At 41.0% G+C, this 27,111-nt stretch overlaps 1 protein-coding gene across 2 annotated transcripts in view; it reads left to right on the plus strand.

The window, feature by feature from the left end:
• LOC127527686 (olfactory receptor 1496-like) overlaps positions 1–27,111 on the plus strand; it is a 54,946-nt gene that overhangs the window by 10,387 nt on the left and 17,448 nt on the right. The window contains exon 2 of one of the 2 annotated variants that reach the window (XR_007934861.1): positions 1,036–1,284. The exons of the other annotated variant lie outside the window; for it this stretch is intronic. The gene's annotated coding sequence lies outside the window, so the exon portion shown is untranslated. Of the gene's footprint in view, positions 1–1,035; positions 1,285–27,111 lie in introns of those variants that run through there. 2 annotated transcript variants of the gene reach the window in all.

Here is a 27,111-nt window from a genome sequence, read left to right on the forward strand (position 1 = left end):
ATCTTTTAACAAGTAATAATCAACACATTTGCCATAAAAGGTTCGTTAGAAAAGAGAGCTCTAATGGTTGCATTTTCAGGTCTTGACATTACTACATATTCCTCAATCCAGTCAAATTAATTAGGACAACACTGCCCAATCCCGATTCTATTGGACTCTTATAACTAAGAACCAATAACTGTTGGTGCAGTTTATCACTTTTCACTCTAGGTACCCACATTCCTTCTTCTTCTTCCTTTTTGCCCACTTGTATGTGGAATTGATGGGTATGATCAACCTTCTCCATAAGGCTTTGTCCTCTGTCTCTTTGCCAGTCAGACCCATTTCCTTCATATCTTCTTTTACTTTATCTGCTTTGGCCTCTATCCCTTTCTCTTCTCCTGTACTTCCACTCCTATCCCTCTTTCTCCCACATATTCATTGTCTCTCCTCATCACATGGCCATATCACTTAAACCTACTTTCCTGTATTTTCTTAGATATCTCTCCTACTTTTGTTGTACATCTAATTGTTTCATTTCTTATTCTGTCCTTTTTTGTAACTCCACACATCCATTTCCACATTCTCATTTCTGCCTCATCTAACTTTTCCTGCACTCCCTTTACCGTCCATGTCTCAGCTCCGTACATCATTGCTGGACTTAGCACGGTCTTAAGAAACGGTCTTAAGCCGGAAGTAGAGAGCACCACTGATTTTAGAGTACGCAGGTTTGAAAGTTCTACGCATGGCTGCTTAAGCTCTGTCACGTCATGCTGGCCTCACAAAGAGCCATGAGGTGCTGGGAAGTGCTGGGAACTTCCTCTAAGTTGGCTGCATTGCGAATTTCCAGAAAAATATTTCCTGAACAAGATCACCAACGAATAGAGCATATTCACTGCGAAAATGCTTTGGGAGATTTCACCGGTCAAGACTGTTGCTCAGGTATCTTAGCAGCATACTGTAAATTTATTCTAATGTGCTTTAACTGGAATAGAGTATTTATAAAGTGTTCTATCTTTGTATAAAACTCACTTGACAGACTTTTTATTTCTACAGGTAAGGAAGTCAGAAAAAATGAACAACACTACCATCTCCGTGACTGATTTTCTCCTGCACTGTGAAGTCAATGCTGACCAGACAAGCATGATCACCATTTTCCTTACTTTAGTTTATATCTTATCAGTCTGTGGAAATCTGCTGGTAATATTTGTCATTGTAAGTAACCCTAAACTCCATGCTCCAATGTATATGTATATTGGCACGTTGGCAGTAATAGACATGTGTAACAGTACAATACTCATTCCAAAAATGTTGTCACTCCTTATATCTAATGCTACAGATGTTCCATATGGAGCTTGTTTATTGCAAATGTATGTTATACTCAATATAGAAGAGATGGAATCTCTTCTGTTGGCCTTTATGGCAATTGACCGCTATGCTGCCGTTGTTCATCCACTGCGATACAACACAATTTTTACAAATAAGACAATCTGGATTATTATTTTGTTGTTAAATATTTTTGCTATATTTTTCAACTCTCCATTTTTATTTTTTGCCAGTGAGCTTTCTTTTTGCCGTTCCAATATCTTGCCTTATTGTTTTTGCGATTATGCCACAATGGTTCATGTTGCCTGCACCGAAAATCCCAAATACCTTTTTCTTTTATCCATTGTAGTAATTATCACTGGTGTCTTCCCTTTGCTGTTGATTTTCTTCTCCTATGGAAGAATCGCCTTGGCAGCGTTAAAGATCACGTCCGTAGATGGCAGGAAGAAAGTCATAAGCACTTGCCTCACTCACCTTCTGGTTGTAGGGCTCTTCTATATCCCACTGTCTTCATATATTTTGCCAGGAGCAGGGGTGCCAATGTCAACTGAAGTCTACAATGCAGTGGTTATAGTTGCCAACGTCTTTCCTCCAATGATGAACCCCATCATTTACAGTTTTAGAAACAAAGAGATAAACACTAGCATAATCAACCTTTTTGGAAAGAAAAGAACAATTCCTGAAATTAATAATCATTAACTGACAAATCGTTACTGGTAAAGTGGCACAAAAAAATCAAGAAGACTGTGGTATCCAAATGATCATAATTTCTTGCACGCTTCAAACACTGGACAACACATTTTTTTCAGATATTTTGCTTCCTGAAAATCTTTTGATGAATATGATAGTCAAAAACTGAACACAAATATAATTTCAGATTGATTGTATTATATAGAACTTGGAGAAACATTAAATAAACTTTTTTGAATTTAGCATTTCTAATCATTTAACACATTGTATTAGTTCAACTGAGCTAAAATGTTTTGCTGCTGATTTTTATTTGTGCTCAGCATCTGATGTTTCTCGTTTCAGTTTCTCGTTTCAGTGGTTCAGGACACCACATAGTGTCCAACAACAGTTGGCAATCATTGATTGATTTTATTTGTCCTAATACCACTTTTTTCATCCTTGGACCATAAGAACATAAGACATTTGAAAAAACAAGAGGAGTTTATTTGTTTAGCTAGTAGCTAAGTTGTCCTAATATCTCAACCAGATACGTCTTAAAGGTTGTGCAGGTTTCTGCTTCAGCTCCATGTCTTGGTATTTTCTCCCAGACTCCAACAACACTCACATAAAGAAGTTTTGTTGGAGTCTTCAGTTGTTGTTGTTTCATAGCTTCAGTCCTAAATCCACTTCACTTTAATTTCAACTGGTGTCTTTAAGTATGTGATACACCGTTAAGCTGAAGAAATTCTGCTAGAAAACGTCCTGGTGAAATCTTTCACCATGTTCATGAATGACCGCACCAAGATTAGCAGAGGAGAAGACCAAGTGTGAATTTAGACAACAAATGTTTAGTGTCATGTTGCACTTCATGGTTTGGTGTGCTTGAAGCATGTTGTCAACCATCTGGACATAGTGTAGTTTGATGTTTTGTAGTTGCTAAGAAAGTTCTCAACAACATCCCTGAATCCTTTTCATGCAATTCCTCCAGCCTCACTAGCAGATCTTCTTACTGCATGTCATTGATGACATGTCTATTTTGTGGACCAACAAAACTGCCTTTCTTTATCTTGACATCAGCTATTTGTGGAAATCTTTGTCTCAAATATCAAAGACCTTCCCTTTCCTTAATTCTTTGCTTTTGTTACATTTTTCAGCAGTTCATGATTTATATGAAAAAGGGGAACAATATTTGTTGGTTCATCAAGTAAGTTATGGGACACAGTTTACTGCCCTGGAATCTGCTGACAGATCGCCCAGTTCCTTTAAATGTTATGAGACCTTTGTACAATTACGATTGCAGTTGCAGTGCTGATCCTGCACAGTACTTTATGTTGCAGTTAAACTGAACACTGTGAATAATAATGAGCATCCATCCATCCATCCATTTTCCAACCCGCTGAATCCGAACACAGGGTCACGGGGGTCTGCTGGAGCCAATCCCAGCCAACACAGGGCACAAGGCAGGGAACCAATCCCGGGCAGGGTGCCAACCCACCTCAAGACACACACCAACACACCCACACACCAAGCACACACTAGGGCCAATTTAGAATCGCCAATCCACCTAACCTGCATGTCTATGAACTGTGGGAGGAAACCGGAGCGCCCGGAGGAAACCCACGTAGACACGGGGAGAACATACAAACTCCACACAGGGTGGACCCGGGAAGCGAACCCGGGTCTCCTAACTGCGAGGCAGCAGCGCTACCACTGCGCCACCGTGCCGCCCATAATAATGAGCATTCAACAGCTAAAAGAGTTATGGACATGAATGAAATAAAAGTTTTTGAACAGACAAATGTCAGAAATAGTAATATCTTGCATACAGAGAGAGACTACTATCAGAAATACTATTGTCAAAAGAATTAGAAACCAAAATCGAAAGTTATAAAACAGTCTAGAGATCTTTAACCTCAGTAATCTGCAAAAACACGTTTTTAGGTGTGTTTGTAAATTGTGATAAGCACCTATTCTGATAGCCATATCTGTCTATCTGCATAAAACATCTTTCCCCCAGTGGAGCAATTTTGTTGAAATGTGGCACACTTATTTTTCAGGGAAATTGGTTGAGACAGTTGAATTTTCGTTGAGTTATCTCAAACAGATTTTACAGTAAAATGTTTAGAAATTTCAAAAGCAAAAAAAGTGTTGGCAAATTTGCTAACTGGTTAAGAAATTTCTTCAGAAAAAGAAACATTCTGTGCAACTTCAACTACCAGTTAGTTTACTGTTTCTATTCTATCTGGAAAGTAGTTACATCACATTGTATATTTTCCTGTTTTTCTCATCCGACAGCTGCTCGGAGCCCCGTTGCAAGTTAGTCAAGACTCCAGATGAAATGTGTGCGAAAACCGCTTGTACAAAAACACACCTTAAAAAAGGTTCACCTATCTAGAAATGAATGGTAGAGAAAATAAATTATTATAGAAGTATCGCACTTTAAGCTTCAACCCAACTAACATGTCCTCAGTATTTCCATTACAGTATAAACTACCTCACAATTACATTATCTGCACATTATTATTGTGCATCAAATTCTAATTGTCCAGACAAAGCACAAAAAACAGTAATAAACTACTTAAATACATTTATGTTAGGTAGAATGCTCACTGGGGGCTGGGCAACATTTAGGCCTTGGGACCCCTGCAGATTTTGTTTTTTTTTCTCCAGAATCTCACCTCTTGAGTTTTTTTTTTTTATAAACATTTTATTGATTTTATTAAAATCCAATACCATTCCATACAAGCAAGAAAAGTTTAACAAAACTAAGTTTGAAACAAATCACCCCCCTCTTGAGGTTTAAAACATTTTCTGCCCATCTGACCATAGCACTGGATTTATCTTTAGATTACCAATATAATAACTGTATACTGACTTTTGTCAATTTGCCTCAGACCCTGAGTCTCAGCAGTTAGGATATATTCCATTATTCATGTTTAGTTCATCCTGTTTTACCTGTTTAAGTAAATGTTCTTACGTATAATTTGCTTGCTATCACCTATATGCTAAGGATACTCTTGTATGTTCATATATATATATATATATATATATATATATATATATATATATATATATATATATATATATATACTGTATATATAGAGACTTGTCTGAACAAAACAGAACAAGGAAACATAGCTTGCTTGGCGTGCTCCAGAGGTGTCTTTGCTAAATAAATTCTTATATACTTGCCAGAGTCCTTTGTATTCTATTGCCAAAGTGAAACAGAGAGCAAGCATCCCCCCAATTGTAGAGGTAGGAGATGTTACATGAGAGCTGACAAACAATGAGCGCTTACTGGAAAGCTCAATGCATATACAGTAATGCATTGATGACGAATAACGAATGTGGGTGTTTTGGACCTGACAAACACAAGAGAGACGTGTCTGTCTGATATCTCATATTTAACATATCACTTTTACTCTAAATAGGACTGATAATGGAATGGCTATATGTACAGGTACTTTGATATCTTCCTATATTTCCTGTAAGTTCTGTATTAATGTGGCTTTCAAGGTATATATGCACATATGAATGTACGTTTCTGTTATGCATATCCTGTTATTGTTTGTAATTGCATCTCTTTGGAAATAAATTCAATTAAATCCAAAGATGAGTGCTTGAATGCTCTTCATTTAATTTATTCAAAGCATTCTGCTTTTCCTTGGCAATATTGCAGGATCTGTCTATGAAGCATTTGTTTGCAGATCGATTCTGCACTGTGATACAGATATCCAATTGGTGAGGTTCATGGCTGGCGAGGCACTTACTCCTTCAGAGTCAGATTTACAAACATATGAACCAAAAAGACTAGCTTATTCACTATTCAATTGGCAGCCAGCATGCACATTGACTACTGGTTATGTTTCATATCTCATCAGCATTTTTTACACACAAATAGGTAAGGTTCATATTTGGCTAAGAGAACGTTACATTTATAGCGGTGAGAGAGAGGGGGAGAGCGCATTTGTTCCGCACCCTCCATGTGTTCTAAATTTGCCTTTAAAGTTCCACAATTCATACTCATACAATACAAATGAAAGTACAGAGTGGTGTACAAAAAAAAAAAAAGATTTCAATTTTGACCTTAATTGAAATATTTAGTTGTTTTTAAAAGCTTTTAATTCTGATGTTTTTATCAATTTTAATACAGACTGTTCAACAAAAGGATAACAAGAAAAACAAAAGAATATTTTATTTAAGGTCAAAATGTATTTTTTAAATATTGGGTTGTTTTTTTCTTCGTCTGATTCCATCTTTTATAAAACTGAAAATTATTTATGGCCTTACCTTTATTTGTAAATGAAGTCCATGTGCCTATCAATCTCCACGAAAATCTACATCACTTTCTTGTAAAAGTCCTCCTTATTTTCCTTTACTTTTAAAAGTGTTAATCTTCCATTTTGGCAGAAATATTTTAAGAGGAAATAAATGGGTCAAGTGAGGATGTGTCCAAATTAACCTTATGGACTGAGTATAGGAGTCAGGTGGAGATGTTTGTTTCTTGGTGCAGCAAAACCAAGGAACTATTGATTGACTTTCACATTTCACATTTCATTGCCACCTCGCAAATATAAAACAATAATAGTACAATCTGATGTGTTCCTGCACAGCACTCCTCACCGAGTGCAGGAGCAGATTATACCAATCACTAAATACAGCTAAAAAGTCCTACACACAAAATTTTTTACATACTAAATACTAGCACCAAGAAAGACACATTTTTTAAAACACAAAGTAGAAAATGTTGAACATAAATGGAAATCAGCAATCCACTAGTTCATTGTTGATCTAAAGTCAGTTGATAAAGGAGGAGAAGAAATTGAAAGAAAAAGTCAAAGACGAAGTCAGACACAGTCAGAGTCCTGGTGACCTCGGCCAGTTGCCGCTCACCCCCTACTGGGCATTCTACAGCAGAGACAGTGCTGGGCCGTCCAATCAGATAAAAGGACCCTCCTATCCAACGATTCCAACACTCCTTTATCTGACAGGACTTTCTCTATAGGCAGGAGAACAGTGATACCACAACAGGATACCAAGAAGAGTAACAGAGTAGAGGAGAGTTAGTAAGAGTTTATAAATGTGGCTCTACTTATATTTCTGAACAAATAATTGTATTACAGTGCATACAATTTTTTTGTCATTTCTATGTTGACTCTCACAAACAGCGGAACCGGTAAGATAATTCAGTTTACATATTGCAACACCTACAAAGCAGTAATTCAAGGAACAATACTATCTATATATCTGTTGTGGCGAGTTGGGACATCCGGAAGGACGGGAAGAGGGACTATGCCTCCTCCGGACCACGAGAGGGCAGCTGCCCTGGTTGGTATGGGGACCATGGGAACAGAGCATGGAAGCTCAACCCTATAGGGGCCCGTGGTCACTGCCAGGGGGAACCCAGATGTCTGAAAAGCCCTGGACGTCAGCACTTCCGCCACACCTGGAAGTGCTGATGGAAGGATTACCAGGGACACCCGGAGTGCTTCCGGGTGCTCAACCGGCACTTCCTCCAAACCAGGAGGTGTTGGCGGAAGTTCATCGGGAGGCACCTGGAGCACGTCCGGGTGAACATAAAAGGGGCCACCTCCCTCCATTCGTAAGCTGGAGCTGGGTGGAAGAGGACAGAGCTCGGAGGAGAGGAGTGTAGGCGGTGAGAAGAGAGGCATCATTGTGTGAGGCCTGGACTTGAGGGCGATTGGTGCAGGGGCACTGGGTTGTGCGTGGTATTCATCATTGTAAATATTGTAAATAAAGTGTGTGTGGTGACCTGAAATGATGTTGGTCTGTCTGTGTCTAGCTGTTCCCCACACTATATATACTTTTCATTTTATGCTGTCTTACTCCAAGGCTAATTATGTTTTCTATTAAAAATGTGTCATTCCACAAGAGATAAGAGTTTAATTATTCCTGATGAAAGCGTATGCATTTGATTAGTATTAATTGATTCTTATAATCATTCTCTCTTGGCTGAATAATTTACTTATGCTTAACTAGCCATCCCCCATGGCTCTGCCCGCGTAGTAGTGAAACAGGTCACTGAGGAGGGCCCTGCCTGACTCCCCACTCCTGATGTCATGCTTCCCCCTCCCGTTGGCCCGCAGCCTCTGTCTCGGATTAGCGCAAATTTATCACTCCTGCAAGCGAACTATGGTTCTTAGCGCGATGAGAGAAGTCAAAAAATCAACTGGAATGTTCAAGCAAATTATTGAAAAAAACACAATATAAATCTGTTAAGTTGTTCTCTCATTCGCTAGCTAAGCGGCGGTAAGGAACACCCCGAGGCTGGATCATGAGTGAGGTGGGCCCACCCCCCTCCTCTTGGCCCACTGCGTGTCTCTCGGATTCGTGCAAATAAATCGGTACCGCAAGCAAACTATGGTACATAGCGCAATGAGAGAAGTCGCAAAATCAACTGGATTGTTCAAGCAAATTATAGAAAAAAACCTGATCTAAATCTGTTAAGTAGTTCTCTCGTGAAAAACAGACAGACAGACAGATGTTGGATTTCATATATAGAGAGATATGATGAGCATACTGTAGATTCTAGTTAGGAGACTCAGCTATGTGGCAACTCCTCACAGGTGGTACAGTGGTAGTGCTGCTGCTTTGCTGTAAGGAGACTGTGGAAGATTGTGGGTTCGCTTCCCGGGTCCTTCCAGTGTGGAGAGCGTTTTGAGTAGTGAGAAAAGTGCTATATAAATGTAATGAATTATTATTAACTCATTAGAGCTTTTCGGGTCTCAGAGGCTGTCACTCTTACTGCACCACAGAGATCAGATGACTGGCCACACTTGACCATTTATTTTCTCAGTTTAGATTGCTATCAAATCAAACTATTTCAATGATTTTTAAGTCCCATCTAAAAATTTCTTTTGGCTTTGACTTCATTTTGCATTTAGTTCTTTTCTTTAAATTTGTATTGTAATGAAAACTTTATACTAAATTGCACAGCCCAAGCGACTGCCACATTTTCACCTACTCTCAGCTCTTTTGTAGTTCATTATAATTTGAACTTTTTCTAAACCTGAATGCAATTTTAAATTATATCACCAAAAAGTTAGGGATAATAAATGGTAGGATTTATCCTGTTCCTGTCACATACATATGCACAAGGACATGGTTTATAACCTTATTTTCATTCTTTCACCCTATGTTGTTTCTTTTTTTTTACAACAAGCTTGTTTTATTAGATAATAGCTAATCTGTGCCAGTACCTCATCTGTATATTTTTTTAACAAAAGTAGCACAGGACCATAGACGCCCGAAAGGTTTATTTTCTTGAGAAGTGTCATTAACTTAATGTTTTGTTTTCCTCTTTTCTGTTTACAACTGATAGTTTCTTCTGTCAGTATGATTTCTATTTATTATGTATTAACGTGTTTATATGTTTTATTATTTTTCTTGCCTTGGAGGTATTATTTTTCAGTTTTTTATGGTATCTCTGTGTGGACACTTTTTGTGACTGAAGACAGAGAAGAAAATTAAAATTAGTCAAAACCTTTTATTAATACATACCAGGCAAAGGTAAAATGTCAGAGAAACACAGTCCTAGGACACCGCGCTTCATCTGCCTCGAGCGCAGATGTCCTTGTTCTTTTATACCTTTCTAATCTCCTGATCGTTGACCATATAAGCAAAAAATAGCATCCTGACTCATTGTACTTTTCCAATTTTGTAAAGTCATTACCCTAAAGGTATATTTTCTTGTCACACACATCATCAAAAGAAACTTCTAGAAAGTATACATGCTTTTTGTCACGCACGCAAAACACAAACAAGTTTCATCACTCTGTCCTATTTTCTATACACACATACATTTTGTTCAATTACATCTTTTTATGTTTTCACACTCCTCCCTTTTTGAACAAAAATGATGTGGGCCTATATAATTCTATCTTGAAATGGTTGATGAAGGGGAAGGGGGAGAGAAAGTGGAAGAAGCTATACGAGACATGCGCTCCTCATGTAGCATATATGCCCTTTCCATAGAGGCGGTAAAGTACTTAGATATTATATTGCGAAACAAAGGGATAATACAACAACCAACCAGGAGGAGGAGACAAAATGTCACAACCAAAGAAATGAAAACAGATCTTATCCATTGTCCCCAGGATCCAAAGGAGGATGCAAACCACTGATCCCAGGGATTTGTAATGCCAGAATTAGTGGAAAGTTCTTTAGAGAGAGCAGTAAGGCCTGCCAATGCACGAGTTATTGATCCATCTGGCGCGGTATTATTTGGAATATATGTACAACAAGCATCACCAAACATAGCACAGACACCTCCCTTTTCGGCAAGTAACATGTCCAGGGCTAGACGATTTTGCCAAGTCATCAGAGAAGTACGATCAAGCTGTTCATGTATGCCTTCAATAGCGTCTTTGGTGAAGTTAAGGAAACGTTGCTGGTTATAATAAAGATAATTAATCCAGTCTACATTCTTATTAATAGTAATTTGGGGTATGATAGATTCAAAACCAGCTGCGACTTGATCCCTAGCTTTAAATCTGTCTGGGACACCCCTAGGGACTCCAATAGCATCTATGTATACTCCAGGGCCATGTAAAGAGATATCAGTAGGCGTATGGAAAAGGGAGCGGGTATGTCGGAAATAAAAAAGAGGTGTGGAATAATATGGGGAGTGAGAGGGAGGTAAGGATAGAAGTCTAAAAGGCATAACTAATTGGATTGGAGCACAGGTACCAGACCAGTTAGGGGGAAGGGTGGCAAATAATTTGGACCTACGACACATCCACCAAATATCTGATCTAGGAGTGGTTTGGGAGAGAAGAAAGGAAGACAGAACGGTGTTCAGAGAAAAGTTAACCTGAAAAGTTTGAGAACAGAAAGAAAATGGTAATTCTCCTACCCATGTCGTTCCATAAGATTTGAAACATGTATAATTTCCTTCGTGAGTTTGAAACATAGGGGTATCCATGTGACGGGTGGGGGGAAAAAGAATAGATAGATTAGAACACTTTGAACCAGAGAGGGGTTTCTTGGAAGTAGTGAATAAGTACAGAAGGCAGGGCAACCCCACGGGGTCAGAAATGTTAGATAATGGGAAAGGGACTGTAGCTAAATGGGGACGGGCTGCAGCGCACGCATAACAATGAGAACGATTAACTTGCTTAGCTGAATAGAGAACCCACTGCAACCATCTATTCTGATCCCCATAACCAGTTTCTACTGAAAAAGTGGATGAAAGGGTAGAAATATTCATAATCTTAACAGGAGAAAAATCTGAACCAAAAGTTGGGGTGATGGGTGTGTGTGCCAGAGAATGAGGGGTGTTAGTAACAGGATCGTCAATCTTAATTAGAAATCTCCCTAAAGGGTCTGTTCCAGATACATATGCCCCTAATACATAAATACCTGAGTCATGTAAAGAGGGGTTCTTCAAAGTAATGATCAAGGGGTTACAATGGTTGTCAGCACATTCATGAGAGGCATGTCCTTTTATGATAGAAAACCGATTTTTCAAACCGTATTTTTGGGCCTCAAAAGGTTGATAACCCCAGTCCTCAGTTCCAGTGTTAGCAAAAACCCATTGCCAGTTGTCGCAGTCACTTCCCCTCATACACACGTATTTGTCAGATCCGGTCCACTGGGCTTGTCGACCAGTCCCACAGTTGATAATAGAGCAGAAATCAAACTGCACTGATGTGGTAATTCCCAACGGAAAAGTCAAGGTGACCAGGGCAGTAGACAAGGGAAAAGAAAAACATATTATCACAGCAATCAAGGGTGCCATCTCTTGCAATGTGAGGCGTGAATCCAGGCAGGCAGTCCTTCAACTTTCACGGCGTGTGGTGTGGATAGAAGAATTTGGAATGGTCCTCTCCACCTAGGCTGATGCCAGTGTTTCCTCCGAGTATCTCGAACCAGGATCCAGGTACCCAAAGGAATTGGTAAATCCTTGGAAAGGGGGCTGGTCCTCCAGGCCTGATTAACCTGCTGGTGGATTTCCTTCAACGAGGTTCGCAAACCTGCAAGACTAGAGAGAAGATCATTGTCCACAGTATGCAAATTCACATTTCCTACAACCATGCCAACGGGCATGGGACGTCCGGTCAGAATCTCAAACGGCGATAATCCCAGTTGTCGGTGTGTCCGTCCCCTTAGTCCCATTAAAGCTAAGGGTAGTGCATCCGGCCATGATAAATTAGTTTGTTCACAAATTTTTGCGAGTTTAGCTTTTAAAGTGCCATTGCATCGTTCTACGATGCCTCCGCTTTGGGGATGGTATTTACAATAATGGTGCACATTAATTTGGAGCCAGGTGGTTAATTCATTTATAACTGAGTTCACAAAATGAGTGCCATTATCTGTTTGTAACTTTTGAGGGATACCCCATCTTGGAATAATCTCTTTAATTAGTGCTTTAGCTACTGTTTTGGCATCGTTGTGTTTAGAAGGGAAAGCCTCTACCCATCGGGAGAACACATCGACAATCACAAGACAATATCGGTACCCTTTAGACGGGGTTAGTTCAATGAAATCCATTTGGAGGTGTTCAAACGGACCCATTGGATTAGGGGTAACGGCGGGACTTACCTGGGTACCTTTTCCCACATTAAACTTTTGACATATTGCACAGCGTCTGCAAAATTGCTCTGCATATGTAGAGAAACCTACAGCTTCCCAATGTTTTTCAACATCTCGAACCATGGCATCTTTTCCTGCGTGATCAAGGCCATGGGCGATTTTTGCCATTCCTGGGAATGAGGCTTTTGGGAGAAAAGGTTTGTTAGTGTGTTTATGAGTCCAGACTCCATCAGAGAGGGACCCTTCTTTGGACCATTTTCTCCTTTCGATATCCGTGGCTGCACTCTGTAAAGAAATAATTTGATTATCAGGGTCCTGGTCATTTCTCTGTTGGAATAAAGAAATTGGTGTGTTATTATATGCAGCCTCTTTAGCAAAGTGGTCAGCTAATTCATTCCCTTTGCTAACAGGATCCTGTTTTCCTGTGTGAGCTTGACATTTAACAATTGCTAGCTTCGATGGTTTGGTTATTGCTTCTAAAAGGGATTCGATCAATTTCTGATGTTGGATGGGTTTGCCAGTACTGGTCTTAAATCCCCTTAGTTTCCATAATGCTCCATGATCATGGCAGACTCCAAAAGCATACCTGGAATCTGTATAAATTGTTACGATCTTCCCTTCGGACAGCTGACATGCTCGAGTGAGTGCTACGAGTTCAGCTGCTTGTGCACTTAAGCTTGATGAAATTCGATTTGCTTCCAGCAGGCGGTCCCCTTGGACCACTGCGTAACTAGTTGAGGGTGCTCCATTTTTCAATCGCAAGGAACATCCATCCACAAAAATCATTTCTCCAGTTTCTAAAGGTGTTTCCTGTAGATCTACTCTAGGTTTTACAACCTTTGCTATTTCGTCATGGCAATTATGTGGTTCTCCTTCGTTGTTAATTGGGAGAAGAGTGGCTGGATTTAAAGTGGAGCATCTTTCAATTGTAACATTTGACAAAGTACAAAGTACATTCTGATAGTGTATTACCCTAGCAGTAGTGAGATGTGAAGTCTTGGCTTGTACTAGGATAGAATGTACAGCGTGAGGCACTTTAACTGTTAGGGGGCTCATGAGAACTACATCCGTGCTTGCTAATACAGCTTCTGTTGTTGCAGCCACAGCACGAAGACACGGAGGAAGTGCTGCGGCCACTGGATCCAGTTTTTTAGAAAAATAAGCCACCGGTCTTTGTTTATCTCCATGTTGTTGCGTCAGTACTGCATTCATAAATCCCTGCTTTTCGTCCACGAACAAAGTGAATGGACGAGAATGATCAGGCAAACCTAGCGCGGGCGCAGATAGAAGAGAAGCTTTGAGGTCACAGAGAGCCTTTTCAGCCAATTCATTCCATTGGACCTGGCCAGAAAGGGGAATGCCAGGAGTATTAGCCAATTGTTGCAACGGCTGTGCTCTTTCAGTAAAATTTAGAACCCACTGTCTGCAGTAGCCCAGAATACCTAAAACAGACATAACCTGTTGTTTTGTGACCGGTCTAGGAAGATTTTGGATGGCTGTAATGCGATCGCTAGAGAGAGCTCTTGTTCCATACGTAATGTCATGACCTAGGTATTTTACAGTTGTTTTGATTAGCTGCAGCTTAACTTTAGAAACTTTATGGCCATTTTCCCCCAGAAACAGCAACAATTTCTGAGTATCTATTGTACAATTTTCTTCCGTAGCGCTACATATCATTATGTCATCTACATACTGTATCAATGTACTACCTCTTTCCGGCCAAAAGCCTTCTAAATTTTGGGCAAGAGCTTGTCCATAAACACAAGGGGCTTCAGTGTATCCCTGAGGCATGACGGTCCATGTCCAACGGCGGTTTTGGAATGTAAAAGCAAACCAAAATTGAGAATCAGGGTGAACAGGGATAGAAAAGAAAGCATTTGCTAGGTCAATAACGGAGAAGTACCGAGCGGAAGGAGGGATAGTGGAGAGGATAGTGGAGGGATTAGGGACGATAGGGGCCCTAGGGAAGATAGCAGAATTCACTTGTCGCAAATCTTGTACGAAACGCCATGAACCGTCAGCCTTTTTTACAGGTAGAATGGGGGAATTGACTGGAGAGTATTCGATTGGAATAATGGCACCGCGTTTGACGAGATCGGAATGTACGGCGGAGATGCCAGCCTCTGCTTCGGGAGACAGAGGATACTGGGCACGGTGCGGGCGGAAGGAGGATTTCGGGTGGATCACCAGAGGCTCACAATGGGCTATCCTTCCATAATCATTCTTTCCCTGGGACCATAGTGAATCAGGGAGCATAGAGAGCCAAGAAGGGAAAGTGGTTTGCAATGAACAAGCAAAAGAGGAAGGACGGCACAAAGCGCGATGTACTAAAAAATCAGTTTGAAACACCACTTTAGTTATTAAATGGTCAGAAGTATCAAAAATACCTGGAGTAACTTGTAACCAGTCTGTTCTTTCAAGGCATTTTTCCACCCATGGCCCTATTTCCCCCCATTTAACAGTGTGTGATTTAGCTAAGGAAATATGAGGCACTGTGCCGCCAAGATAATATATGTGCTGTGAGCATGTAAGATGAACAGAAGCAGCTGCCTTTGTGGATGAAATAAAAACACAGTAGATGTGAAGGGTTTCGGGGCAAGTACCAGAAGTAAGGAAAGATTCTAGCCAGGTGGTGTCTACTTCTATAGGGAAGTATTGGGCAGTACAGTGTAAAATGTCAGGGGCCTGTAAATTGGGAAAAAGACAAGGGGAAAAAGAATGTAGGGCTTTGAGGAGAATGGTGTGTGGGGAAATATCTAAAGTCCATGCTGCAAAAGAGGGTTTGGGATAAGGGGTAATTTGACACAACAACTTGGGGGTTGAACAGAAAAAACCTTTTTCAGTCATAGAAATAGAAAGAGAAAGTTTTGTCATGAGATCTCTTCCTAAAAGGTTAACTGGACAAAGCTGATTCAAAAGAAAACGATGCAGTAAGGTATGTCCGCCAGGACGTGACTGGACTTGAAGAGGTTTTGATACTTGAAGAAGGTGAGGTTGTCCAGAAGCAGTAAGTACAGTAACAGTTTCGTTCGAGGCAGGGACCTTTGCCAGCGAGAGGGTAGATCGAGTGGCACCAGTATCGATTAAGAAAACAGTCTCAGTGCCATCAACGAACAATGTCAGTAAAGGATCAGTCTCTGAATTATGGGTGAGCAAAGGTAGTTGAAAAGAGTAACTGGAGGTCCCTGCGTTTTCCTATGGCCAGTATTGTTGGTCAGGGGTGTCAGAGAAAACAGGTGGAATAAGGGGAGGTGGGGGCTGTTGCTGTCTGTGAGGGCACTCTCGACGAAAATGTCCAGTTTCACCACAGGCGTAGCAAGAGAAGGAATTAGCATTGGAATTTAAGGGAGAGGGAATAAAAGGATTCTTAGTGTGGTCAACAGGAGGAGCTCTAAAACCACCTCGTCCTCTTCCTCGTCCTCGTCCCCTTCCTCTAAAGCCATATCCTCGACCTTGGTCAGGAGCATTCCTGGTATAATAGTTCATCTGTGCTGCCAATAATTTGGCATGAGAGTCCGATTCCTTCTGTTTAGTTTGTTTTTCGGCATGTTCAGCATGTCGTTTGACTTCATCAAACGTGGCACTTTCCCACTCAATACAGGAAGTGCGGACTTTGTTTTGTATATCAAGGCGCAAGCCGGAAACAAAAGGTGGAACTGCAGCTCGGGTGCGGTCATCAGCATTCCCCAAGCCCGAGTGATTAGTCATAAGGTCTTGAATCCTATGTGCCCATTCATCAACCGTTTCGTCTCTTTTTTGTTTTGCAGCAGAAATAAGGGACCAGTCCGTTCCTTTTTTATATTTTTCTGCAATATTTTGTCTCAACGCCTCCCATTGTGGGTTAAAGTCGCCTTCTCCACCCATCCCCTGTCCTCGAGTTAAAGCTGGGTTCCATACCCATGGAACGTCATTGCGGACACCCCTGCTAACAGTGGCCCATGTGGTCCCAAGCTTTTGACGAAGTACCTGGGTCCATTCAGCAGCATTAGGCTTATACATGCTATCTAACTGATCAAGTTGTTCAACAAATTTTAGTCCTCCTACTTCCTTTGGATCTGGAAGTGCATTCACGACATCTTTTAATTCTTGGATGTCCCAATTCCGATGTATCATAACTGTTGTGGGATTTTGGGGTCCAGCTGGATGGGCAGGGTTATAATGGGGATTGGGAACTTCTATTAAAGGGCAAGTAAGTGAAGGATTAGAGGAGAAAAAAGTTGGAGCTGGTTTGTGACTTCGAGTGCATTTAGAGACGGGGGTTTGTGTAGTACAGGGTGAGTCATAGTGATCTGTGCCTGGGGAATCATCGGGAGAAACTTCTGCTAGTTGTAGTGCAGGGGGGGCAGTCGGAATGGGGGATAGAGGAGGGGATAATGGAGGTGCCTGAGGTTGGTTCTGAGGAGGGGAAAAAATAATAGGATAAAGGGGGTCTTTATTTGGATTATTCTTCCTTTTCCTCCCATCTGCCTGTGGTTCAGTGCCTGTCTGAACTTTTTGTAATGTAATTAGCAATTCCTCTTTCTCCTTTTTAGCCTTTCCCTCATTTGCCCGCAACAAATCATTCTGTTTCTGTACTGCTTCTAAATTTCTGTCTTTTATTACTAATTCCCATCTATCGAACATATCCATTCGATACGGTCCACTATTACAACAACCCTGCTTATTCCTACATAGGATCTTCCTGACTTCCTGTATTTCACTTACATCTCCTGTCCCCTCTATCGGCCAACGCCCACCACTCTGTCTATTCCATTTCTTACATGCCTTCTTGAAATCTAAACCTGTCTTCTTTTCTATAAATTTTCTAGGAGACCCATTTTTACGGAGCGTCTGTTGATCCTCCGAAAATAATTCTTCCAGCATTAATGATTTTGATCCCCCTGTGCGGCGATTAACAGGCTTACTGTTATAAGTTCCCATTATGTCCCCTTGCTCTCCCAGGTTCTGTATTTAATTTTCCAACTATATACTGATTCGCCTAATCCCTTGTACGTATGAATCAGCGAGGCATTAAGTGTGCCACTCACTAAACCTAAACTGTTCCCTTCTTAGTTTCAAGGGGAGACACCTAACTATCGGTCCTGATCCAGTTCCCAGGAGAACACGGTTTTGTTGCTTATTCCGTATGTAGATTTATTTATTTTCCCATAGCGCTACATATCTTCCATAGCTACATATCTTCCATAGCGCTACGTGTCATTCCGTTCCTAACAGCAATCCTGTAATCTGTGCTCTTTTCGGTTTATATTTCCATACCACCCCGTTACTCGTCCCGTTAGCCTGTCCACTCACATCCCCGGATTCCAGCTCAGGTGACTTCGTGTCCGATTCGGTTCAAGTCTCCATCACCTTAAGCAACCCGTTGAGATATGAGTATGACTAGACGGTCAACAGGAAACTCGCCCTCCCGTTATTTATAAAATAAAAAAAAATGTTCGGAAATCCCCCGGTGCTTACCCCAGCCTGGAAGTGTGCAAGCTCTGTCTGGAAATCCGTTCAGTCACCGTGGATGTAGCAAAGAGGAGACCAGGGGCTCCTCACGCAAGAACTGTTTCAGGCCAGGGCAGTCCTAACTTTTGCCGGAGCTGCATGCTCTGCTGCCGGAGATCTCAAGTTGACGGCAGTCCGCTGGTAAGACGGATCACTGAAATGGTCTCGCTGGAGGAGTCGACCGGCCGTCTCTTGCCCCACGTCCGGGCGCCAAAAACTGTGGACACTTTTTGTGACTGAAGACAGAGAAGAAAATTAAAATTAGTCAAAACCTTTTATTAATACATACCAGGCAAAGGTAAAATGTCAGAGAAACACAGTCCTAGGACACCGCGCTTCATCTGCCTCGAGCGCAGATGTCCTTGTTCTTTTATACCTTTCTAATCTCCTGATCGTTGACCATATAAGCAAAAAATAGCATCCTGACTCATTGTACTTTTCCAATTTTGTAAAGTCATTACCCTAAAGGTATATTTTCTTGTCACACACATCATCAAAAGAAACTTCTAGAAAGTATACATGCTTTTTGTCACGCACGCAAAACACAAACAAGTTTCATCACTCTGTCCTATTTTCTATACACACATACATTTTGTTCAATTACATCTTTTTATGTTTTCACATCTGTCAATTTTATTTAGAATTGGTGATTTGTGTACTGTCTCATTAAGTATTCCTAACTTCGTTGTTGTATGAGGGTGAAGCCCCAACAGGCAGAGCCACCCTGGTGTCACTTCTTCAAAGCCTTCCTTTTGGCTATCTATGTCAACTGAGAAGGCTCAGGTGTTGAAAATCACCATGTTTGTGTGGAGTGTTTGTAACTATTGCAGTTTTTGTTGGATTCTCTGGCTTTTGGGTACTTTCTGCTCTTGTTCTTGGATTTTTCTTTCAGATTGTGTTTTTAGGGACTTATTCACTTAGGAATGTCTTTTTTGACAACTACTTGTTTAGCTTGTTTGAGCATTTTGCTGTATTTTCTGTTTTGTTAACGAAATCTTCAATTCATAAAGATTCTTTGTTAGCTATTTTGTACACAAGCCAGGGGTTCATGGTCATCCTTCTCTTTATGGGGCTTTTTGCTTTATTTTGGAACATTCCTTTATATGTTCAACTATTAAGCCAGTTTTCCCCACTTTGGACCTATCCAGGTTGAATGTCGCAAGCAAGTCTCTTTTGGGCTGACATGTGAAGGTCCTAGTCGGCTTTAAGGTGTGTGAATACTTGTTATGTTTGTGACTCCTAATCATAATTATATTAAGTTTTCAAGATGGTATAGTACTGTATGATGAACTGGAACCCCATCCAAGGTTGATTCCTGCTTTGTGCATGGTCTGGAATTGTCAGAGTTTTCATTTCAACTGCATGCCATGGTAGTTTGTCATGATGCTTTTTTGATGAATTGTTCCCAAGCTTCTGCCTGAAATGCACTTCCCTTTATTTTCCACTTGTGTCTTTGAGAAAATAAGACACTTCAACACTAGAATCCCTGAAGCCTATGAAACATCTTGTAATCCTGGGCCACCTTAAATCTGTTCGCACCTCTCCATCAGTGTCTGTTGTTTTGTAAATGTGTTTATCAGCACAAGCAGCAAGTAGCCTGCTATCCCAACCCCACCACAGCAGAAAGGGCAAACAGTTCTCCCAGTTCAAGTCTTGTTTAGCTGGGAGTGATGTGCCTGGAGTTGAATAGGGTAAATAATAAATATATTGTCACTTGGAATACATACATTTCATGTGTGTTCTTTTTCTACAACGATTTTGTAAGTGTAGGATGACAGGAAATGCGAGAAATGCAAGAAATGTTGAACACATAACTAAAAGAGAACATTTTTTCATATTTTAGTAATAATTGACAAAATATAGACATGGAGTATATAATGTGTAAATAAGTCCAAATATCAAATATCAAATATCAAACTTGAAGAACATTAGGCATTAGTACAGATTGCGGATCCCTGAAGAATATGATAATTCTATACCCATGTACACTATTAGGAATAACCCAGACATGGGTGGGGGGCACACACCAGTGTGTTTCTTTCTGCCAATCCCAAAACCGGATAAATGGGGAGGGTTACGTTCAGGAAGCGTATCAGGTGTCAAATTTTGCCACATCAATATGCTGACAACAATACAGATTTCTACACTGGATCAGTCGAGGCACAGGTTAACAATTGCCACTGCCAGTACTTTTAGCCAACAGAGTGCTAGGGAAGTTGGGCTACTGTTGGCTGAAGGAGAAGAAGAGGGGGAAAGTGTGTCCGGAGGAAGGAGGAGAGGAGGAAGGGTAGGAGAGTGAAAGTGAGGATAGGAACTTTGAATGTTGGCAGAATGACTGGTGAAGAGAGTTGTATGAGAGACTGGACACTAAGGAAGGAGAAAAGGACCTGTACCAATTGGCTAGACAGAGGGACCGAACTGGGAACGACATGCAGAAGGTTAGGGTGACAAAGGATAAAGTTGGAAAAATACACACATGTGAGGAGGGTGTGTTGAGCAGATGGAAAGAGTACTTTGAGAGGCTGATGAATAAAGGGAATGAGAGAAAGAATACTGGATGATGTGGAGATAGTGAATCATGAAGTGCCACAGATAAGCAAGGAGAAAGTAAGGACAGCTGTGAAGAGGATGAAAAATAGGAAGGCTGTTGGTCCAGTTGACCTAACTCTGGAAACATGAGATGTTTGAAGGCAGTGAAGTTTTTAACAGATTGTTTAATGTAATCTTGGAATGTGAGTGGGTGCCTGAGAAGTGGTGAAGTGTATTGGTATCAATTTTTAAGAAAAAGGGTAATGTGCAGACATGTAGTAACTCCGGACAGATAAAACTGATCAACCAAAGCATGAAATAATGGGAAGGAATAGCTGAAGCTAGGTTAAGAAGGGAGGTGATGATTAGTGAGCAGCAATATGGTTTCATGCCAAGAAAATGCACTACAGATGTAATGTTTGCTCTGAGGCTGTTGATGGAGAATTATAAAGAAGGCTAGAAGGTTTTACATTGTATCTTTGTGGACTTGGAGAAAGAATATGACGTGGTGCACAGAGAGGAGTTGTGGTAATGTATGAGGAAGTCAGGAGTGGAAGAGAAGTATCTAAGAATGGTACAGGATATGTACAAGGGAAGTGTGACAGTGGTGAGGTCTGCAATAAGAGTGACAGATGCAAGGTAGAGGTGGAATTACTTCAGGGATCAGCTCCAGTCCCCTTCTTATTTGCAATGGTGATGGACAGGTTGACAGACAAGATTAGATTAGAGTCCCCATAGACTATGATGTTTGTGGATGACAGTATGATTTATGAATTGTGGATGAGTTTAAATACTTGGGATCAACAGTACAGAGTGACAGGGATTTTAGAAGAGAGGTGAGGTCCGTTATAGGAGATGGACGTCACACCAAGCACACACTAGAGCCAATTTAGAATCGCCAAACCACCTAACCTGCATGTCTTTGGACTGTGGGAGGAAACCGGAGCGCCCGGAGGAAACCCACGCAGACACGGGGAGAACATGCAAACTCCACGCAGGGAGGACCCGGGAAGTGAACCCGGGTCCCCAGGTCTCCCAACTGCGAGGCAGCAGCGCTACCCAGCGGGTTGGAAAATGGATGGATGGATGGACGTCTGAAGCAGAGCTCCGCTAGCAGCAGCTTTATTTTCCCATGTATTTCATATTATTTAGAGGTATCCTGTATTTAACCCAACCAAGGAACTTCCACTACAATATACAAGCATGAGCAACAAGAAGAAAAGTCAGAAAGAACCGGAAAAGAAACTTAAAGCTGCATCAAAGTCTGGACAGACATCCGGCCCGAGTGCGAGGTATGGCCTCTCGGAGACTGACCTGGAACAGGCAGACGAATGCGCAGATTTCCTAAGACCCCGCTCCATTGTATCGTCTCCAGTCGAGAGTGAAAATGGGAGCGAAGGTGCAAGTGATACAGGTCGCGATGAATCACTGATTTCTGAGGATCATTCGAGACTAGAAGGATGTGCTCTCATCTACTCATCGCGAGCCCGCAGCACCTGCTGTAACAGGAGCTGCAATTCCACTCGCGGTGCATGAATGCTGAAGCGAACTGTCCGAATTGAAAGAGATGATCGCTACACTGGCCACTGCCATAAATGAGCTTAAGAAGGATAACAAGAATGAGCTTAACACTAGAATTACCAGAGCCTACGAAAAAACTCGTAAATCCGTCCCACCTTAAATCGCGTCTTAAATCCGTTTGCACCTCTCCGCCAGAGTCCTTTGTCATCTAAATGTGCTGATAAAGCTACTAGCAGCCAGCTATTCCATCCCCCCACCGACTTAGAATGAACTTCTCTCCTAGCTCAAGCCTTGCCTTGATTTGATTACCTGGGATTGAAGTGGAGTTTTACAGTGGAAATAATTCTAGCGTTATTTGGAATACACGCATTTCATGTGTGTTCCATTTCTATAGTTGGCTGTGCAAACACATTTTTAAAACAGAAACGTTTTTCATATTCTAATAGTAAATGACAAAATGTAGGCATAAACTATATAACGTATGAAGCCTGAAGTCCATATATCAAAGAAACACTTTCACAAAAGGTACAAATAAAAGAACACGTGCGCCTTCATTCAAGAAAAAAAAAAAAAAAAAAAGCCGCGTTAGTATGCCACATTGACACTCTTACTACACCCGCCGCAGTGGCGAAATGGTATCAGCGCCTGACTGGGAATCAGAGGGTGGCGAGTTCGATTCCGCACGGCTCCACTTCAAGAAATTAACTGCTCTTATTCTTACAATTTTAGAATAACAATATAAATTTGATTTCAGTCTGTAACAGCCGGTGTAACTTATGATACTGGTAAAGGTTAGCTTTTTTTTTTTTTTTTTTTTTTTAATTCACTTTTCATTCTCGCAGTCACATTCAGAATCAATCCATACAACCCCATCTGACACAGCTGGTTTCACATAAATAAAAGTGTACTTTTATTCAAGACTATAACCGAAGAATAAAGAAAGCAAGTTACAGTTGGTGGTTGATACGACAGCTTGCGTGGTACAATGTTAAGAACTGCTGATTTCCGATCCGTGCTATATAAAATCATCACATTCAAATATTGACAGTTCCCACACACCCAAGGTCCGCCATTCCTACATTTGCGACATGTGTACTTGTTGCAGTGTACACACCTCTCTGTGCTATGGTTCCTATTACAGTGAATGAGCACCTGACACTGTACTTTCTTCCCTGGGGGAAGCTGAGGTCTTAGAACGGAAGTTTGTTGACGCTGTATCATCTTTTCTTTTTCCATCGCCTTTTCCTGTAAGAAGAGACGACGAAGTTCCTCTGCAAGGTGAGCCATGAACACTCTTCTTTTCTCAGCGGACCCCGTGCATGCCTTATACAGTATGTGTGCGTTCATCGCTGCTAGGTCAAGGATGTTGTACAACACAGCAACCGGCCACCTGCGTGTTCCTGTGCGCACTGAACAAGCACGCGCCTTCTGGTCCATGATGTCAACGCCACGCTGGGGAAAAAAGAAAGACAAATATATGTGACATTTTGAAGAAATCATTTTATCACCAGAAGAGCACCAGAATACTTCGTCACACTAATATTTTTTTCATTAGCATACCTTCATGTGGTTGTAGTCTGTGACCGTGTTTGTTTTATTTTTTTTATCTTGCCCAATCTCCACATCATGGTGCATTGTGATGAGAATGCAGACAGACTTCATCTTTTTGGGCACATACACTGTCAGCATGGCACTGGGAGATCTAAACACCAGCGTGGAGAATTGTTCGTGTACTGAATTGACTTTAGCTGCAGGTGGAAGTTCCCGTCGCACTTTATTCATGGTGCCAAGCAGAGTTGTATTGCGGTGCAGCAGTCTATTAGCCAGCGAAAGTGACGTGAAGAAGTTGTCTGTTGTTACGGTTCTGCATTTGTCCAGAAATGGCTCCATAAGCTTTATGACCACAGACTCGGAAAGTCTTTCTCCTGTGGGACGACTGGGATCTTTTCCTAAATAAGGAGTGGCATTGCACATGTACTTTGTCTCCAAATCTGCCGCAATCCAAAAAGGCAGAACCGTAACAACAGACAACTTCTTCACGTCACTTTCGCTGGCTAATAGACTGCTGCACCGCAATACAGCTCTGCTTGGCACCATGAATAAAGTGCGACGGGAACTTCCACCTGCAGCTAAAGTCAGTTCAGTACACGAACAATTCTCCACGCTGGTGTTTAGATCTCCCAGTGCCATACTGACAGTGTATGTGCCCAAAAAGATGAAGTCTGTCTGCATTCTCAGCACAATGCACCATGATGTGGAGATTGGGCAAGATAAAAAAAAATAAAACAAACATGGTCACAGACTACAACAACATGAAGGTATGCTAATGAAAAAAATATTAGTGTGACGAAGTATTCTGGTGCTATTCTGGTGATAAAATGATTTCTTCAAAATGTCACATATATTTGTCTTTCTTTTTTCCCCAGTGTGGCGTTGACATCATGGACCAGAAGGCGCGTGCTTATTCAGTGCGAACAGGAACACGCAGGTGGCCGGTTGCTGTGTTGTACAACATCCTTGACCTAGCAGCGATGAACGCACACGTAGTGTATAAGGCATGCACGGGGTCCGCTGAGAAAAGAAGAGTGTTCATGGCTCACCTTGCAGAGGAACTTCGTCGTCGCTTCTTACAGGAAAAGGCGATGGAAAAAGAAAAGATGATACAGCGTCAACAAACTTCCGTTCTAAGACCTCAGCTTCCCCCAGGGAAGAAAGTACAGTGTCAGGTGCTCATTCACTGTAATAGGAACCATAGCACAGAGAGGTGTGTACACTGCAACAAGTACACATGTTGTAAATGTAGGAATGGTGGACCTTGGGTGTGTGGGAACTGTTAATATTTGAATGTGATGATTTTATATAGCACGGATCGGAAATCAGCAGTTCTTAACATTGCACCACGCAAGCTGTCGTATCAACCACCAACTGTAACTTGCTTTCTTTATTCTTCGGTTATAGTCTTGAATAAAAGTGCACTTTTATTTATGTGAAACCAGCTGTGTCAGATGGGGTTGTATGGATTGATTCTGAATGCGACTGCGAGAATGAAAAGTGAATTAAAAAAAAAAAAAAAAAAAAAAAGCTAACCTTTACCAGTATCATAAGTTACACCGCCTGTTACAGACTGAAATCAAATTTATATTGTTATTCTAAAATTGTAAGAATAAGAGTAGTTAATTTCTTGAAGTGGAGCCGTGCGGGATCGAACTTGCCACCCTCTGATTCCCAGTCAGGGGCTGATACCATTACGCCACCACGGCGGTTGTAGTAAGAGAGTCATTGCGGCATGCTAACGCGGCTTTTTTTTTTTTTTTTGAGTGAAGGCGCACGTGTTCTTTTATTTGTACCTTTTGTGAAAGTGTTTCTTTGATATATGGACTTCAGGCTTCATACGTTATATAGTTTATGCCTACATTTTGTCATTTACTATTAGAATATGAAAAACATTTCTGTTTTAAAAATGTGTTTGCACAGCCAACTATAGAAATGGAACACACATGAAATGCGTGTATTCCAAATAACGCTACAATTATTTCCACTGTAAAACTCCACTTCAATCCCAGGTAATCAAATCAAGGCAAGGCTTGAGCTAGGAGAGAAGTTCATTCTAAGTCGGTGGGGGGATGGAATAGCTGGCTGCTAGTAGCTTTATCAGCACATTTAGATGACAAAGGACTCTGACGGAGAGGTGCAAACGGATTTAAGACGCGATTTAAGGTGGGACGGATTTACGAGTTTTTTCGTAGGCTCTGGTAATTCTAGTGTTAAGAAGGCTAACATTGAGCTTAAAAGCGAGCTTAATAAGGATAACAAAGACTGGGAAACGCGTCTATTTAAACGTTTTGACGTGACCTTTAAAAGCATGTTGGAGAAATTAGAGGAACACATCAAAGAAAATAGATCCAAACTGAAAAAACTTGCCGACCAGATGAATGACGTTACAGATCAGCTGGACGATGTTAAGCAGGCATTCACGGCTCGAGTTGAAACAGCAGAACAATTGGCTTCTACCGTCGATGAAAAAGCTACAGCTGCGGATTCCGAATGCAAAAAACTCAGAGACAGACTTGTGGACCTGGAAGATGGGCGCAGAAGAAATAATATAAGAATTGAGGGCATACCTGAAAAACGAGAAAGCTCAAACCCAGTGAAATTTGCAGTAGAATTACTCTCTAAAATAATTGGAGATGATTTTAAATTCGACACTGAGATAGCAGCAGCCTATCTCATATACAGATTAAGCACCTTTAAACCTAGGTCTTTTATTGTCCGCTTCGAGCGACTACGATGTAAGCTTGATGTGATGGCACTTCTCAGACACAAGCAAGAGATCATATTTGAAAATAATCTTATTCGTATTTTCCCCGACTTCTCACCATTAACAGCTGCAAAACGCGCAGCCTACTTTAACATTAAAAAGTTGCTACAGAAAGCCGATATCAAATACAGCCTCTTGTATCCCGCCAAACTGAAAGTAGAAGTTCAAGACCAATATTATGTATTTTCAAGCAAGGAGGAAGCTGATAAGGAAGTAAAGAAGCTGTTTCTGACACTCTTTTGAAAGTTAATAAGGAGCCGTATTCTGTCATGGCATGGGAAGGTCCTATCATTTGCTGTTGGATCCACTTTTAAAGAGACTGGTATTATAATTATACATCCTTTTCTTTACTTGGACACTATATGTTTGTGTCTTAATTACAGTTATAGGCGTGAGTGTGGAAGTGTGGAAGTAATTAAAGTAGGGTTTGGTTTTTTGTTTTTTTTTTTACTACCTTAAACTGTTTAACATCATACCCTTGGTTTATTGCTATTTCTACTATTGCATTAGGATTTACTATGTTTATCCTAGACCACTTTTTAAAATAATTCCCAGTGTTCATTATTTTATTATCTTAATATCTTAAAATTGCTGAAGATTATTTTAAGCTTAAAGACTGTTAATGATTATATTTTTGGCAGATAGTATTTAGACTTCAGCTGCCATAGATATCTCTACCTTGTTTTAATTCTCAAACGCCGCTGTGGGGTGGGGTTTGTTTTGTT

The sequence above is a fragment of the Erpetoichthys calabaricus genome, chromosome 4 (genome assembly GCF_900747795.2).
Source record: "Erpetoichthys calabaricus chromosome 4, fErpCal1.3, whole genome shotgun sequence".
NCBI lineage: Eukaryota > Metazoa > Chordata > Cladistia > Polypteriformes > Polypteridae > Erpetoichthys > Erpetoichthys calabaricus.